Genomic DNA, 16,052 nt, shown 5'->3' on the forward strand with positions numbered 1-16,052 from the left:
AATCTGGATCAAACTAGAGTCCACATATTTTATTTGGCTAATATTTTTCCTGAATCTCTTAAACTGAGGTTTCCTCCTTCTCCTTTGTAAAAATTCTCTTGGGGCACCGGGGTGACCCAGTTGGTTAAGCCTCCGATTCTTGGTTTCAGCTCATGTCTTGATCTCACAGCTCATGAGCTTGAGCCCTGCATCCAGCTCTGTCCTGACAGGGCGGAGCCTGCTTGGGATTCTCTCTCTGTCTCTCTCTGCCCCTTCCCTGCTCTCTCTCTCTCTCAAAATAAATAATTAAACTTAAAAAAAATTCTCTTGCCAATCATTTATGAAACAAACTGGGTCATTCGTCCTGTAGAATTCCCCATATTCTGGATTATTTGGATAGTACCTCCTTGGGGGTATTGAGAGAGAGAGTGCATGAGCATGAACAGGGGAGGGGCAGAGAGGGAGGGAGAGAGAGAGAGAGCTCCATCTCACAAACTGTGAGATCATGACCTGAGCTGAAATCAAGAGTCAGATGCTTAACCAACTGAGCCACCCAGCTGCCCCTTCATATTTTATTTTAATATCATCTTTCATCTTTTGCTGGGAATGTAAATCTCAACATGTCTTCATTTCTCTACTTCATTCAAGTAAAGTACTGTATTTATTCATTCAAGGAAAGTCCAGTCCCCAGGTCTAACTTATTCTTGCCATACCAGTCAATCACATTGGCAGGGTTTTTTTTTTATGTTTAAAAAAAATTTTTTTTAATGTTTATTTATTTTTGAGAGACAGAGACAGAGTGTGAGTGGGGGAGAGGCAGAGAGAGTGGGAGACATAGAATCTGAAACAGGCTCCAGGCTCTGAGCTGTCAGCACAGAGCCCAATGTGGGGCTCAAACTCAGGAATGGTGAGATCATGACCTGAGCCGAGCCGCCCAACTACTGAGCCACCCAGGCACCCCTTTTTATGTTTTCTTTTAAAATTTAAACGGGGCGCCTGGGTGGCGCAGTCGGTTAAGCGTCCGACTTCAGCCAGGTCACGATCTCGCGGTCCGTGAGTTCGAGCCCCGCGTCAGGCTCTGGGCTGATGGCTCGGAGCCTGGAGCCTGTTTCCGATTCTGTGTCTCCCTCTCTCTCTGCCCCTCCCCCGTTCATGCTCTGTCTCTCTCTGTCCCAAGAATAAATAAAAAACGTTGAAAAAAAAAATTTAAAAAAAAAATAAAAAAAATAAAATTTAAATTCAAGTTAGTTAACGTATAGTGTAGTGTTGGTTTTAGGTATAGAATTTAGTGATTTATCACTTACATATGACACTCAGTGCTCATCCCAACAAGTGCCCTCCTTAATGCCCATTTAGCCCATCCCCTCCCCCACCGCCTCTCCAGCAGCCCTGTTTGTTCTCTGTATTTAAGGGTCTCTTATGGTTTGCCTCCCTCTCTGTTTGTATCCTATTTCATTTTTCCTTCCCTTCCCCTATGTTTATGTTTTGATTCTTAAATTCCACATATGAGTGAAATCATATGATATTTGTCTTTTTCTGACTAACTTATTTTGCTTAGCATAGTACACTCTAGTTCCTTCCACGTTGTTGCCACATTTGCAGGTATTTTAAAGAGAAAATTACATATAAAAAGACTGCTTTCCCACTTGTTCCTAGACCTTGAAAAGAGAGATTAATCAACTTAAAATTTTAGCTCATTCTTACTTGTGGGTGGAGAGAGTTCCACTGAGGTGTACAAAGGCCATTTTAAGCCCTTTAGGTAAGAGTCTTTGTAAGTGACTCCTAATATGGCCATAAATTCTTCATTACCAAGTGCTTGTTAACCACTGTAATTTTATGGAATTCAGTTTCTGAAATTACAAATTTTGTTCCAATGGGCTAATTCTCTTCTTTTCCGAAACGTTCTAATTTAGTGTTTCTCGGCTTGCTGGGGAGGAAGGAGAGAGAATGGGCTCATTTCCAGAAGGATGGATTGGGAATTATCCTTAAGGCTTTGAATGCCCCCTGATCTTCCCCTCCCTGCCTCCGCCTTATCCCTACTGAATTGAACACTCCCATGTAGTGTTCAGTCATCACCACTACTATTGATGGAATCATCAGACATCTGTCAGATGTGCTGGGGATGGAAGAGAGGTTGAAAACCACAGTCTATCTGTGTAAGACCCTCATGAGAAAGTTGCTGTATAAAGTTTCAGTGCGCCTCGTTGACTTTCAAAGTCATCTTACGCTAGGATGTTGACTATTAAGAAAACAGAGGTCAGAGAGTATCGTGACCTCTCTTTCTGCACTAAGGAAGAAGGCTCATTTCACGTACCTGGACTAGATTACGGAGGAGGATACATTTCTGACTAGAGAAATGAGTGTATTCATTTAGTGGGGGTTTACCCAGTGTCTACTTACTATTGCCTGGTGCAAATCTCTGAGGGAGAAAGAAAATAAAAATTTTAAGTGCCCCTTGCCCCCGAGAGCTTTTAGTTTGGTTGAAGAGAAAAGGCCCATAAAGGAGCGTAGTCAACAGTATTGATGTGGGAAACAAAGACAAAAGAAAAAATTAAATTTCCTTGCTACTTACAGCCCCTGACGAGTCCTTGATACAGGCAGAGTGACATTCCTTGGGAACTCAACTGCCTGGATGATGACACTTTGCTAAGGGCAAAAGGCAATCTTAGTTTAACATTAGCCCGACCCCCCAGGATCCTGTGAGTCTACTTTAAACATATAGGAATTCCTTTGGAAACTTTCTTTATCTCTGCCCGCCCAGGATGTATGCTGGCAAACATACTCCAAACGTATGGCCCATGGATATACATGGATATAAAGAAGGGTCTCATGACTGAGCTTTTACTAAACTAATAAATGACCTTTTCCTAACTATAGCTAGCCCCCTCGGAGCCCTGGAAACCTTGTTTCCAAAATTCTTTGGAGGCTCCTGCTGTTCCTAACCCCCTCCCAACCTGAAAGTAGATCATTGGCCACGCCTCACCACCCCAGTACAGCTCATTCTGCCCATGGGTCCTGACCCCGTGCTTTAGTAAAACCACCTTTTTGCCCCGAAGACGTCTTAAGAATTCTTTCTCGGCCATCAGCTCTGAACCCCAACATTTCCACATCACTATTGTAATAGCAGTGGGTGCGGACAGAGGGTAGCTACACTTGCGGTGAGCATAGTATAATGTGTAGACTTGTCGAATCACTACTACGCAGTATAGTACGCCTGAAACTAATGTAACATTGTGTGTCAACTACACTCAAATAATACTAATACTAATACTAATACTAATACTAATAATAATAAAACAGAGAAGGCACACAGACATGAAAGAGTTAAATAAAAATGAAAGGTAATATTTAATTAAGCATTAGGATTTGGGATTAAAAAAAAAAAAAAAAAAAAGCCCAGGGGCGTCTGGGTGGCTCTGTTGGTTAAGCGGCGGACTTCGGCTCAGGTCACGATCTTGCGGTCCGTGAGTTCGAGCCCCACGTCGGGCTCTGTGCTGACCGCTCAGAGCCTGGAGCCTGTTTCAGATTCTGTGTCTCCCTCTCTCTCTCTGACCCTCCCCCGTTCATGCTCTGTCTCTCTCTGTCTCAAAAATAAATAAACGTTAAAAAAAAAAAATTAAAAAAAAAAAAAAAAAAGCCCAGAAAGCAGAATGAAACCGAGAATAAGTGCCAAAGGATTTCTGAAGGAATTTGGGCCTCTTCGAAAAACTGGGGCTTCTTTGGGAGGTGCTGATTTTATCATGTGAAGTGAGTTGATGACAATTCTCCAAAAGCTCTTAAGTTTCCTCCATCTTTGTGGTTCACATAAGAAAATTACCCAAATTACCAAAATCTACAGTTCCAGTGAACAAACACTGTCAGCACAACCAAAATAATGTAACCCTTTCAATGAAACTGGCAAGCTACCCTTGCAACCTATTTGCTAAAAATAAATGAAACATCCCAAAGTAAAAATAAGATATGAGTGGTAAGCCTCAATTGTGTTCTGTTATTTAAGCGCGGGTGGAAACAAACAGCTCCTAACGTTTGTGTTGAGTCTATGGAAAACTGATGAAAGCTATAGAGCCCTTTCTCTTGAAAATTACTTACATTTACGTACAGAATTTTGCACACATTCCACAAAAAAGAAAGTTAATTCATGGAACGATCATTCAGGAAATAGAATAGGCAGCATACATTGCTGCTTTGAAGGGGGATAGCTGGCAGCTATTGATAGTTCAAAGTTTCCAGAAAATTTCTAATATCTCCCTGCCAATCAATAAAGATAGCATCACATTCATCACTTTAGTTGTCAGAAATGATGTTATTTACTGACTAAAGGCACTACTTTAAAAAAAGCAAAGGGGAGAGTTAACTTTGAGGGAGTACTCACTGTGGAATTTTAGCAGCAATAATTTCCTCTCACTCTGAAAGGCATCACAAATAGAGATATATTCGTATTCTTAGGATCAAATAGTTTTTTAGTAGTTGCACAGAAGTACAGCAGAATACATTATTAGTTCCTATTATAATAAAGAGCATGGATGGAAAATGTCTGACTTGCAACTAGACCGGCCCACCAAAAAAATCAGTAACAACATTGACCAAGGGTGAACGAAAGGTTGACTCGGGAGTTTAAATTCAAAATTAAGGAGCATGTTTATTGCAATCACGACAGGGCCTCCAAGGTGATATTAAAACTCATTGGAGTGGGGCGCCTGGGTGGCGCAGTCGGTTAAGCGTCCGACTTCAGCCAGGTCACGATCTCGCGGTCCGTGAGTTCGAGCCCCGCGTCAGGCTCTGGGCTGATGGCTCGGAGCCTGGAGCCTGTTTCTGATTCTGTGTCTCCCTCTCTCTCTGCCCCTCCCCGTTCATGCTCTGTCTCTCTCTGTCCCAAAAATAAATTAAAAAACGTTGAAAAAAAAAAATTAAAAAAAAAAAAAAAACTCATTGGAGTGATAACTAGTAAGACTATTTAAATTACTGTTGAGCTTACTTTTCAATCTCTCCCTCTCTTTTTTCCCTCTCTCCACTTCCTCCCCTCACCCCACTCACTCATTACTATCAGTGGCTTTTAAAGACTAAATCAAGATTTCTTTAAATGTGAACAGATCTTTGCCAATCTACTTTGTCTGCTGCCTGCATATACATTTCTTCCATATACATTATGTGGCAGCGGGGATAGTGGTGAAAAGGGAAAGATGGATGGGAATAAGGCTATAAAAAAAATCCACGGTTCAAAACATTTTGATTTATTTTTTATCTAAAAATATTTTTTTAATGTTTTATTTATTTTTGAGACAGAGACGGGGCAGAGAGAAAGGGAAACACAGAATCTGAAGCAGGCTCCAGGCTCTGAGCTTTCAGCACAGAGGCCCGACACGGGGCTCAAACCAGCAAACCCTGGATCGTGACCTGAGCCGAAGTCGGATACTTAGCCGACTGAGCCACCCAGGCGCCCCTCAAAAAAAATTTTTTTTTTAAATAAAGAATCCATAGTTCTTCTTTTAAATTTACATGAGACTTCAATGACTCATTTTGGGAGTAATGTAAGATTTCTGTATTTGGCATTATTTTGGTAACATAGCAGTGTTACTGACAGAATTTTAACTCATACGTTGTCTTTTATTTGTATAATTAGTGTTTGGGTGTCTGCTATATACAGTGTGATCCACATTACACAGCAGAACAAACGTACCTTCTGTTAAAATGTTGAATTATTTTTATATTAATTAGGAGATAGCACTGCCCTCGGAGCCATGCTCTGCCTCCATGCTCTGGAAGACCCAGGCTCTCTTCCAGAAACCTCTAGATCTCCCTTTGATCCAGCAAATAAAAGGAAAATGAAAGGCACAGCAGAGAGTCTTCAGGACCCTAACCTAGTGTGGCTGTGAAGATATTTAATGTTTAAATCATCTTTGGTTACATGCAGACCACTGTGCTTAACTCACCAGGGAATAAGAAGTCGCATCTCCTAGTGTCAAGGAGCTCACAGATGTGTCAGCAGCAATAGTTGGAACAGCAGCTGATAGCACTTACTAGACGCCTAGGCACTGTTCTAAGCATGTTTCATGTTTCATCTCATTAGCCCTCATAATATCCCTAGGAGTTTATTTTCCTTGTCTTACGGATGAAAAAACTGAGGCATAGAGGGATGAAGTCATTTTTCCAAGCTCATGCAAACTGTGAGTGGTGGGGCCCTGACGCATCGCATGCAGTCTGACGCCTGAAAGAAAGAGCATGGAAAGATGCATGGTGTTCTAATTGGTGTCCACCTTCCAGGCACATTCAAGACGCTGGAGATATACCAGAGAATAAAGTGGATCAGACTCCCTGCCTTCATACAGCCTATATTCTTATGAGCAAGATAGACGGAAGATTTGTAAAACGTAGAACATAACATGGTGAAAAGTGCAGTAGGAAAAAACAAAGCAGGGGAAGTGGTGGGGTCTGCTGGAGCTGGGAGACATAGCCTGCAGTTTTAAATAGGGAGGTCTGGAACAGCTTCAGGGAGATATTTGAATAAAATGCTGAAAGCCAAGAAGGGAACAAGCCCTATGACTCTCTACGGAGAAAGAATATTCCAGGCAGAAAGAATACCCAATGATAAATCACTGGCATGTTCTTGGACAGCAAGGACACCAAATGGCTGGTTGCCGCGAGCAAGGGGACAGTTGTAGCAGATTGATGATGTCAAAGAGAGAAGGGGATATTGTTGGTGTATGTGGAGTCATACTGAGACGTGATTCTGGAAAGGATGCAGAGACCAGATCATAAAAAGGCCTTGCAAATCATTGCAAGGAGTTTGATTTCATCTTGATTGCAGTGGGGAACCATTGAACTTTAAGCACGGTAGTGACAGATCTGGCCATCATACAGAGAATGAATTGGAGAGATACAATCCCAAAGTCATAGAGACCGTTTGATCAGTAATCAAGGAGCAGAAATCAAAGTAAGATATGATGAGCACCTGAGCTAGTGCTGCCGCTGGCCAAGGGAATGGAGAAAAGTACACAGATGCAGAGATTTAGAAGGAAAAGAATCACCAGAACTTGGTGATTGCTTAGATGTGGTAACCAAACGGGAACGAAGACTCCAGGTAATTCCCAGGTTTCTGTGTTGTTGGGTAGCTGAGCGGCTGATGATGCCATTCACTGAGAAAGATAAAGTTTTCGGAGGCATTTAGGCGAGATGATGAAAATGGTTTGGGGCGTGTTACATTTGAGAGGCATCAGGCATGGTCTGGACAAGATATCGCATACAGATTCAAGATGATAATGTCGTCCACTCTGGTTCTTGTTGGTGTTTTAAACTGCTGCAATATATTTTTTACAAACCTACCCTAAGATGCCCAGTCACATACTGACTAACTTTAGACTGTAAAAAAACAAAAAGAAAAATTGCCTTTATCTGCCAAGCAATTGTTCCCCACGGAAGAAGAGCTCTGTTGATTGCTTGTTCCTTTATTGTCTCTAATTCTCATATTCTAGAACTCACTTTTTTTTTTACTATTGTCATTTGATTTAGATGACTTAAAAGCTTTTCCATCACAAGACATATGTATACTAATAGAACAACCTTCAACACTATTTTTTTTTTTTGATTCACCAGAAAAGGTGATCCTTTCTTGATCACAAGCAGTAACGTTTCTTGTCCTCAGCTCAACCTCATTATAACTATACATTTGAGCAAACTAAGATATCCTCAGAAATGAGTCACCTCATCCCAGGGTTCAACTGACATGAAGAATTATCTTATTTTAGCTAGAAAACCTTAATTAGATTAGGTTGGCCTTTCTGGACTTTATGTGTTGTGACATACAGGAGTTAAACACCTTGATCTATGCATATCACACAAATCAGGAGAAAGCAGATGAAAGCAGAAATGAACTCATGTTTCTGTATGCAGCTGCTTTGATGAAGACGTTTCAAATAGAAACTGGAAAACCAGAAGCACAAAACTAAGGAGATAATAGCCAGCGAAGGGGAGAAGTGATTAATTCAGATCAGGAAAAAGCTGCAGAGTTCAAAGAGACTTATGATGAAATTATTAGGGGCTGTTGGAGATGTAATCCATATCTCCCTGTCACATATGTCCTATGTGATAGTACCGTGAATGTCATGGGAGAAAATTAATGCCTTACAGAATAAACATGTTTAAACTTTGTGAAGAATACCCACACAAGAGACTGATATACATACATTTCAGAGATGGACATGTTCGTCTTACAGGAAAATTCATCTGCCTCACAGTGAGTGCAGCTGACAATCAGGGGTCACATTCTAGCAGAACCTTTTACTAATATTGAGCCATAATTGTGTCTCTGTGGAAGTTTTTTTTTATCTTATTCTATTTATATAATGTTCTTTGTATAATGGTAATGCGTCTCTATTATTTTTTTAATGTTCATTTATTTTTGAGAGAAGGAGAACGTGCGTGCATCAGCAGGGGGGGTGGGGCAGAAGGAGAGAGAGAGGGAGACACAGAATCTGAAACAGGCCCCAGGCTCTGAGCTGTCACCACAGAGCCCAATGCAGGGCTCGTACCCACGAGCAGCAAGCCACAGTCGGTTGCCTAACCAACTGACCCACCCAGGCGCCCCATCAATTATTATTGTTGGATTGCAAACAGAATGGCATCCTAAACATACACTCCTTAGATAGGAGAAAAGGCCTAAACTAGACTGTTCTCTGCTCTTGGAAAAAGGAGTTCTACAGTTTTCTCTTTCTTAAAACAAAACAAAATACCCTTGGTTAAATTTTGAATTCTTTTTGCATTCTTCATAAAATTTTTTAATGGAGTTATTTTTTTCATTCTGCAATAGTTTTAACCATCCAGATGGGAAACTTGAGTGTGGGATGTAAACATACACGTTTCTCTACTTTTCCCACTAATTTACACATTGCTCCCTGGGCTCACTGCACAATCTGTCTTCATTTTGAAGTCACCTGGGGTTATCCCTCATCACAGCCTCACCGAAGGTATGTAGGTGGGTGAAGAAAACCACTTAAATAAAAAGAACATTGTGACTTTGAAGAGTACAGTGCATTTTCCCAGAATGCACACTCATGATTTTTCGCAGAAAGGCAGATGACATGGGACAACAGATTACTTTGTTTTGATTGAGGATTGAATTAATGTTACAGTACAATCTTTGTCCGTACGCAGGCAACAAATAAATAATGTGTGATTCTGAAATGCAAAAATGGGATAAAGGTGGCCTATATAGGAACCAAATACAGCAGAAGCGTACAGATATCAAACTTTTCTTTATTCAGAAGAAACTATCCGAGCTGTTCTTTTTATCTCCCTCCTGTTTCTCCCGTGCATCGCTTTGTATACACTTTTAATAGTTAAACTGCTTTTAATGGCTGGATTTTCATTTAAAAGTAAAAGACGTTCTCTGCTTCAAGCAGCAGGTGTGTTTTTAATCTTTAATAGGTCACCTTCCCAAGTGCAAGCAGGCAAGCTGTTATTGATCAAAGAGGTTTTGTTGGGTAGCTCTCAGATTATTGAGTGACAAACTTTATTGAATTTGACTTAACAGAAGTCAGAAGACAGCTGAAGCATAAGAGCTCGCACTGCCATCAGAGTCATTTTACGACAGCCAGGGAGCAAAGCTCAGAGATGGATACTGAGCTCTTTGCTGGCCCTTGGAGATTAACTGAACAGCCTTCCTACCAATTCCCAAGCCTGTCAGCAGAACCAATTAGATTTTCAACCAGTAGACAAGAAGGGTGGCACTTGGGGACCTTTTTGCTTTAGGTCGAAGGCTTTTCAGACTGCGATGAGATGACATTGATGATGACACGTTGAGCATTGGTTGGTTTTAAGACAAGTTAAATTAGCAGTCTTGAAATGATTCCAACTGTCTCCTGACTTCTCACTGTTGCCATATTCAGTGGATCCTGTCAGGAGCAAGTTGATGACTTAATAGTCTTTCTTGAGTGGATTTGAGCACTTTGGCTGTGTGTTTATGTGTGGTTGTCATGCTTAAAATATTCATATGAAGGCTTGAAATATTTATTTGAAGGCGCCTTCTGCAGAGTTCAGCAGTAAGGCTCTCAGTGCTTCTACCTCCTTGTTATTTTATTTTATTTTTGCTTCCCTAAGCAGTTATTTTGCACGACTACCTTTTATTCTGTTTCATATATAATTGATGACAATATTGCATGTAGTTATTGATCACTTCATTTATGATAAAGTTAAAGAGCCTTTGTGACATCTTCCTTCTCTCCTAGACTACTGTAAATTCAGCTCCACTTACTTCTCAGGGTGGCTTGGGAACCATGGGGATTGGGAAGGACGCCATTGTTTTCACTCCATGACCTTTTATCCAAAGAGACTGGGGCAGCTTCGAGTGGAAGGGATATAAACACAAGGATGGAAACACAGATGTAGTACTAACGCAACCAGTCTCGTCCAGATGGAAACTGGGTATCTTTGGGAAGCTTCATTTTTGACCTGGATAAAGTTATACAGGATACTTGATTGAGGTGATGAAAGACTATTACTGTTATCAAGTCTGCATTTGTACTTAAAGATTTGCTGAACAGCCTTAACATCTACTAACATCAGTAAACTAGTATGATGTGGACTTTTACATTATGTAGATAATTGACATTTCTAACTTCGACTTTCTGGTATTTGATAGGCTTACCAGGCATATAAATCATTTGCGATAGTTTGCAAGTTGTTGTACCTAACGCTTACATTTTTAAAAGCAAGAATGATGCTAGCCGATTGTATTTGTGTGGGTGTATACATATGCAGCTGCAAACACATGTGCACTTCTTTGTGTATTTATATTTATAATTTATGTTTCATAACAAAGTTCTGTAATTTCTACAATTACTTTCTGGTGCCATTACTTGGTAATTACTGACCTCTGAAAAGGGTGCAAATGAAAGTATTTTGCATGTGTAAGTTCTTTCAGACTATTAGAGAGTACTCTTCTGCTGAGATACAAAATTAAAATTTTGTCACTAACACCTTGGCAACTTATAGTGGTTAAGTCCTTTTTGTAGACCTTGATTTAGAAACAGGGGATCTTTGGTGTATGTATTTAATGCTGGATTTGGAAATCTAACCCTATGGTTTCGTATGTACACATTGCTCTGGAAAGCAATGATAATATGTGGGAAATAAATCCTTCAACATCAGATCATGTTTTCAAATGGATTATTTTTTAAGATGGCCGTGTTTGGTCAGAACCCCATGTAACCATTGCTCAGTCCCAACAGGCAACGATCCCTGGCCAATATTGTTCGTCAAAAACCCCATTCACCCCTTGTCTTGTATTATTTTGAAGCAAATCCAAGATAACCATATAATTTCATTCATAAAATATTTCCATATCTAAAAGGTGGCATTACTATCATACCATTAACACAGCAGATTCAACAATAATTCCTTAATATTATCAAAGGTAGAGTCAGATGTTATTTGTTATTGTTATCCAGGATGACCAATGTTTGAAATTTTGATACATTTCTTTCCTTTTTTCTAAACACACACGTTTCTCCCCAAAGCTATTTTCATGTTGTCCTTTGATGCCTGTTTTTGACTCCTTCTCATCCCACCCAGCCAAGTTGAGCATTTCAGTAGCACTGTCATCTGTCCCTTGAAAGCTTTCATCCCTTGGCCCTCTTTTATGCTTACTCATTCAATCACCAACTACATATAAAGCTAACAGTTGTTTTTCTCTGCTCCTGTTAATCTCTGCTAAATGCTGTTGAAGAAAAATGTGTGACTGTTGATGGCACCATTACACAAGTGTGATTTCCAGCTTTAAGTGGCCCCTTGGTACCACCTGGTGGCCGTTTTACCCATTCCCCACAGGAGCTATTTTCGATCCACACTTTTCTCCATTCCCCAACCTTGCCTCTAGCCAGTGTCTTCAGGCGTAATAGATGACTTGGATATTCACCCTTCGTTCCTATGCTTTTTCTCAAAAGAAGGTTCCTTTTTCCAACAAGGTTAATGTTTAAGACCATGGACTCTGAAACCAGACTGCCTAGTTTAGAATTCAGGCTTCACCCTTTCTTGGCTATGTGTCCTTGAAAAAGTTAGTCAATTCCTCTGTGTTTCATCTGTTTCTTCATCTGTAAGGTGAGAATTATAATAGTTCTTGCCTTTAGGGTTGCCAAGAGGATTAAGTGACTTAATATGTATAAAGTTCTAAGGACAGGGCCTGGCACATAAGAGATCATACACAATACATGTAATGGTTATTATCGTTACTGTTACCTTTCCAAAGCACTACCTGCGTTCCTGACTGTTCTAAGTAGCATAAGGAAATGAGCAGGAGGAAGGTTCTTTACCTAAGGTGGTCTGGGAAGGCCTCTCTGAGGAAGTGACATATAAGCTGAGATGTAACGCATGAGCATGGGCCAGTCAAGTGAAAAGCTGAGAAGACTTATTCTAGGCAGGGCACACTAGTGCAAAGGCCTTGAAAAAAGGAAATTGTTTGGTCTGTTTGAGGAATGAAGGGACAGTAATTAAGGCTGAAGTGTGGAAGGAAGGGTGAGAACGGCTCAAGATGAACTTGGTGAGATGGCTGGGGCCAGCACCACAGAGCAGCCTGGTGGGCCACATAAAGGGTATGGGTTTTATTCTAAGTGTGATGGGAGGCCAGGGGAGAGTTTGGGCCAGAGGAAGAACATGATCTAATTTGTATCTTGTGAAGATTGCTCTTTTTGCTTCATGGAGAATAGATTTGTTAGAGGGGCAGGAGTGGACTGAGGAAAGGTGTATAAAAGATTATTGCATTATTCTAATTGAGAAATAATAGTCATTTGGATTGTGGTCACGGCAGTAGTAATGGTGTGAAATAGATGAATTTAAGATGTAGTTTGGAAATAGAAATCAGGACATGGTTATGTACTGGTTGTGGGGGGATAGTGAAGGAAAGGTAAGCATCAAGTTAGGACTGTTAAGTTACTGGCTTGAACAATAGGGTGGATGATGAGGTTATTTATATAAGTCATTCTCTAGCAGTCCACAGTCTCCAGACAGACAAAGGTAAAGGTAAGAGTAAGGAATAATTCAAACTACAAAGTTATTCATTTTGATCTCAAAATGGCCTTGGTTTCTCATTTCTCATAGTACAGTAGCTAGCAAGGAAAACTTCTACTTATTTGTGTCTAGAGTCTTTTTTAACTTTTAAAAAGCAACTTTATGGGGCACCTGGGTAGCTCAGTCGGTTAAGCGTCCGACTTCGGCTCAGGTCATGATCTCATGGTCATGATCTCAAGTCAAGCCCCGCATCAGGCTCTGTGGTGATGGCTCAGATCCTGGAGCCTGCTTCGGACTCTGCGTCTCCCTCTCTCTCTGCCCCTCCCCTGTTTGCACTCGGTCTCTCTCTCTCTCTCAAAAACAAATAAAAACATTAAAAAAAATTTTTAATAATATAAATTAAAAATCAACTTTATAAAAGTTCCAATTTACATACAATAAATGCACCCATTTTAAAGGTATATCTCAATGAGTTTTAACAACTCATGTGTAACCACTATGCCAGTCAAGTTATAAAATGTTTCTAGCCCTCGGAAAAGTGCCCTCATTTCCTTTGTGATGAACTCCCCAGCTCCAGCCCCAGCCCCAAATCCAGGAAACTGCAGATCTGTGTATTGTCACTAGGGATTAGTTTAGCTTGTTGTAGACATTCTATATAAATGGAATTATATAGTATATAATCTTTTGTGGGTATCTTTTCCCCTCAAATCTTTGTGGGCTTTTTTTGTTTTTTTGTTTGTTTTGGTTTTTGTTTTTAGAGAGTCTTCCACATTGTTGTATATCAGCAATTCAGTCTCCTTTATTTTGGAGTAGTATTCCATTGTATTAGTATGCTACCCCTATTTGTTCATCCATTCATCTGTTGATTAACAGTTGGATTGCTTCTGTTTGAGGCTATTGTGAATGAAACTATTAGAAACATTTGTGGTAGGTTTTTTTTATGGGCGTACATTTTCATTTTTCTTGGATAAATACCTAGTTGTCAGATGGCTGGGTCGTATGGTGTATGTTTAACTTTTTCAGAAACTGCTAAAGTTTTCCAAAGTGGTTTGACCATTTTACATTTCCATGGCAGTGTATGAGTTTCAGCTGCTTCACATCCTCACTAACACTTGGTAGAGTCAGTCTTTTTAATTTTTCAGCCATTATAGCGACTATATACTGCTATCTCATTATGACTTCAATTTGCATTTCCCTGGTGATTACTGGTGTTGAATATCTTTCATGTGTTTGTTGCCCATTTGTATGTCTTCTTTTGTGAAGTTTGATGATTCCACTTAAATTTTTTGCGTTGTTTTTAATTGAATTGTATGCTTCTTTTTATTGAATTGTAGTTCTTTATGTAACCTGGAAACAGGTCTTCCAGTCCAACTCTGAATAGAAGTGTTGAGAGTAGGGGGCGCCTGGATGGCTCAGTCGGTTAAGCGTCCGACTTCAGCTCAGGTCATGATCTCACAGTCTGTGAGTTCAAGCCCTGTGTCAGGCTCTGTGCTGACAGCTCAGACCCTGGAGACTGCTTCAGATTCTGTGTCTCCCTCTCTCTCTGCCCCTCCCCTGCTCATGCTCTGTCTCTCTCTGTCTCAAAAATAAATAAAAACACTAAAAAAAATTTTTTTTAAAGAAGTGTTGAGAGTGGATATTATTCTCTTGTTTCTGATCTTAGGGAAAAGTATTTGGTATGTTACCATTAATTATGATGCTACGTATAGGGTTTTTTGTAGATGCCCTTTATTAAAATGAGGAAGTGTCTCTCTATTTCTGGTGTGTTGAGAAATCTTGTCATGAATATGTATTTTGTCAAGTTATCTCTCTGCATCTTTTGAAAGTGTTGTATAGTTTTTCTTATTTATTTTAAATATGGTAAATACACTTGATTACGTTTGATTTTCCATGCTGATCCAACCTTTTATTCTTGGAATCAACAGCATTTTGTCATAAGATATTTAGATATTTAGATATGACTCTATTTGATTTGCTACTATTTTGTTAAGGATTATGTCATCTATGTCCATACCAGCCATCATGGTTTGTATTTTTCTTCAAGTTTGTTTGTAGTTTCTTTGTCCAGTTATTGCTGACCCATAAAATAAATTGGTAGCTATTTTTTGCTCTTCTCTTTTCTGAAAGACTTTGTATAAGATTGATAGTAATTCTTCCCTAAATGTTTGACAGACTTAACCAATGAAGTCATCTGGCCTAGAGCATTCTTTGTAAAGGGAAAGTTCTTATTTACATTGTCAACTAAATACAGAGGGTGCTTCCAATTGTTTGTTTCTTCTGTGTCAGTTTTGACAATTTTTGAGGAATTTGTATATTTCCTGTAATTTTTCAAATTTATGAGCATAAAGTTGTTTATAATATCCCGTTGTTGCCCTTTTCGTGTTCATAGGATCTGTAGCAGTGTCCCCTATTTCATTCCCAACATTTGTGTTTCATATCTTTTTTCTTCCTTAAGCTGTCTACTTAGAGGTTTATCAACTTTATTGATCTTTTCAAAGAACTGGCTTTTGATGATTTCATTGATTTCCGCTGTTGTTTGTCCCTTTCCTATTTCACTGCTTTGTCCTTTTATCTTTTTTATTTCCTGATTTCTAATTGTTTTGGTTTTAATGTGCTCTTCTTTTTCTAGCTTCCAAATAAATATGAAAGCTGAAGTCGTTGATTCTAAACCTTTCTTTTTGCCTAATGTAAGCATTCGATGCTGCAAATTTCCCTCCTAATCACTACACACCCAACAGATTTCAATATATTTTAATTAGTATTCAAAATACTACTAGTTTAAAATATTTAAATTTTTTTCTTGTGATTTATGTAATGTATGGATAATTTGGCAGTATGTTGTTTGCCAAGTATTTGGAGATTTTTAAGACATCTGTATGTTATTGATTTATAATTTAATTTTAGTTTGGTCAGAGAATGGATTCTGTAGAACTTAATCTTAAATCATGGAGACTGGTTTCATGGCCCTTCATATGTTTTCATTTGATGAATGTTCCATATGCATTTGAAAAAAAATATGTATTCTGCCATTGTTTGATATATTGTTCTATATATGTCAGTTAAATCAAGTTTTCTGG

At 39.4% G+C, this 16,052-nt stretch overlaps 1 protein-coding gene across 6 annotated transcripts in view; it reads left to right on the forward strand.

The window, feature by feature from the left end:
• Positions 1 to 16,052, forward strand: part of CAMKMT (calmodulin-lysine N-methyltransferase) — a 404,462-nt gene that overhangs the window by 254,110 nt on the left and 134,300 nt on the right. The window lies entirely within an intron of this gene.

The sequence above is a fragment of the Panthera pardus genome, unplaced genomic scaffold (genome assembly GCF_024362965.1).
Source record: "Panthera pardus isolate Hobbes unplaced genomic scaffold, ASM2436296v1 HiC_scaffold_25, whole genome shotgun sequence".
NCBI lineage: Eukaryota > Metazoa > Chordata > Mammalia > Carnivora > Felidae > Panthera > Panthera pardus.